Here is a 2836-nt window from a genome sequence, read left to right as displayed (position 1 = left end):
GCAGATCGGGATTAATTTGTTGGGACCGTTTCTGACATCAACATCCGGAAATAAGTGGATCGTCGTGGCAACGGACTATCCCGTCCGCTTCGCTGAAACTAAAGCTCTATCGAAACGCCGCGCAGCCAAAGTGGCGAAATTTTTCATCGAAAACATCCTGCTACGACATGGCGCCGCAGAATTCCTCATCACCGACAGAGGGACGGCCTTTACTGCGGAGCTTACCCATGCCATTCTGCAGTACAATCAGACAATGCACAGGAGGACAACTGCCTACTACCCACAGACGAAAGGTCTTACGGAGCGCCTGAACAAGACCCTCGCCGACATGCTAGCAATGTACGTCGACGGCGTGCCTCATAATCAGAAAAGTGGTTTTGGCACGTAAAACCCCATAATTTTTTCGAACACAACACCTGAGATGCCGTCCTGCCATATGTAACCTTCGCTTACAACACGGCGGTGCAAGAAACAACACAGATCACGCCTTTTAAGCAGGTTTACGGCAGGAACCCGACGACGACGCTCGACGCCATGCTGCCGCACGTCACTGACGAAGAGAATCTTGGCGTCGCTACCTATCTCAAGCGCGTCGAAGAAGCCCAACAGCTCGCTCGCCTACGGATCAAAATCCAGCAGCGTACTGACAGGCGACACTACAACTTCCGACGACGCTTTGTCGAGTACCAGCCCGGCGACCGTGTTTGGGTTTGGACCCCGATACGACGACGAGGACTGAGTGAGAAACTATTGCGACGCTATTTGGGACCCTACAAGGTCATCCGACATATTGGCGCACTGGACTATGACGTCGTGGCAGACGGCTTTTCGCATTCAAAGCGGCGCCGCGCACGATCTGAAGTGATCCAAGTGGTACGTCTTACACCCTTTTACGCATGCTGATGAATTTCCTTATTTTGTTGTTTCTTTGCTACGGGTGTTTTCCTTTATTACTCTCGTTTGTTTGCAGCATCGAGTCGATGCTGCAGAGAAGTTGAGGGCAGTATCGGGTCGATGCTTGCGATCGGGTGACCACGTTTTACCGCCTAACAAATGTTATCGCACAGCGCAGGACGCGCCTGCATGTATAGGAAGTTTCTGGAATGCTATCGATGGTTCCATCCGCTGTCTGTGACCGAACCCTGTGTAATCTGATTGCATGTGTGCGCGACGCGAATAATGCAGAACTTTGTGGAAGGCACGCGGGTCAAAGCGATTACTCTGGAAAATTCGACGACTGATGTAAGAAGCCGACGCGCTTGACCCGCTGATCAGATTTGCGATGATCGCCGAGCGTGTTCGCCGTTATTGTTGTTCTTTGAGTATAGCGTGTTTTCTGAGGGAACAAGTTCGCCCAATAAAACGCTAGTTCCGTCATTCCCAGTATTGCTGCTTTTTTCACCGTCGCTACTACGTGACAATTTTGTATACACTGAAAGATAGTATAATTGCCAGGTGATGTCAGCGAAAACGCAGTGCGAACCGTATCTATTGCCGTGCCCTCACAATGATTCCAGCTAAGTTCAACACAAACTATTAGGTAAAGCCGCAGCAGACCGTCAGTCGCTTGTTTCTGCTGGATCGTCGTAGCTCGGGTAAGTCTGGTCTTTGCCGGCCTCGGTGCGAGATTATCCGGACTGGCGGGTGTGCAGTCGTTGTTTTCTAGTACTCCAAACTGGAAGAAGCCTTATCTGGTAGGTTAGCAATGGCTCTGACGGCTTTTCTGTAGACCACGCTCTTCTCAATCGCTTTCTCTGCCTGTGATGCACGTCGTCATTGCTCATCAACAAGAAGTTGGAAACCGTTTCCCTGACTTGAGTGGCTTTGGCGGGTTTCCATCAAGGTCCTGTAACGAAGCATCGGGCGTAGATGCAATAGCCAGCACCAAGCACTTTAACCACTGAGACACAAGTAACTTGGTCTTGCAGATTATCCGTGCGTAAGTCTTCTAACACGGTGCGCAGCTTGCGGCCCGTCATCAGCTGTGCTGGGCTCTTTCGCGTAAATGAATGTAGAGTGGTATGCTGCTTCTACAAGAAACACGATATCTTCCACTTGTGTGTCATTTCTTGGTTGTTTCTTCGATATCTCCTTCACTTCCCTCAACATTCGTACGGCTCTTTATGTATAAGGGGGGTGGTAAAGCGTTGTTGACACCGAACGAAAACCGGTTACGCTTGAGAAAATATTTCTCTGTTCACTAGTGTAAGCTTATCCGTTACGGAAAACAATAACGTTCGGAAACCTGTGCGTTGCCAAGAGCACCGGCACTGCCGTGATTACTGGTGATGTTTTCATGGAAGGCATGATCTACAAGTCTTCTTTGTGAACATGCACTTATCACGATAATAAAATTATGGGATTTTACGTGCCAAAACCACTTTCTGATTATGAGGCACGCCGTTGTGAGGGACTCCGAAAATTTTGACCACCTGGGGTTCTTTAACGTTCTGACGAGAATAAAAATGTGGCGCTTCATTGTCCCAGTAAAATTTATTTGCTACCGGCTCAGTGGCTGATCTGGTTTAACCCAGAAATCAACTGGTGCTTTTTCGTCACTTTGACTGCTGCTCGGGAACAAGGAAATCTTCGATTTCCTTGTTCATTTTCGGTCATTTCATTCAAGACCAAGCTTGCCCTTTCAAAACAGTCATTCCAGAAAAAGCTGCGTCAAACAAGCTGAGGATATGATTTGTTCCTATATTTCTGTTATAGCTACTCTGTTGCCCCAGATAATGCAATTACAATGCAGCGAAAATTCTGTCTACTTCACCTAGTAAACAGTCGTCCGCTTTCATCAAAAGTTAGCCAAAGAGATTGCAGTCTTTCAGTTTGG

Source organism: Dermacentor variabilis, chromosome 4 (assembly GCF_050947875.1).
Source record: "Dermacentor variabilis isolate Ectoservices chromosome 4, ASM5094787v1, whole genome shotgun sequence".
NCBI classification, from domain to species: Eukaryota; Metazoa; Arthropoda; class Arachnida; order Ixodida; family Ixodidae; genus Dermacentor; species Dermacentor variabilis.
The sequence above is the reverse complement of the archived record's forward strand: the minus strand, read 5'-3'. Positions refer to the sequence as shown.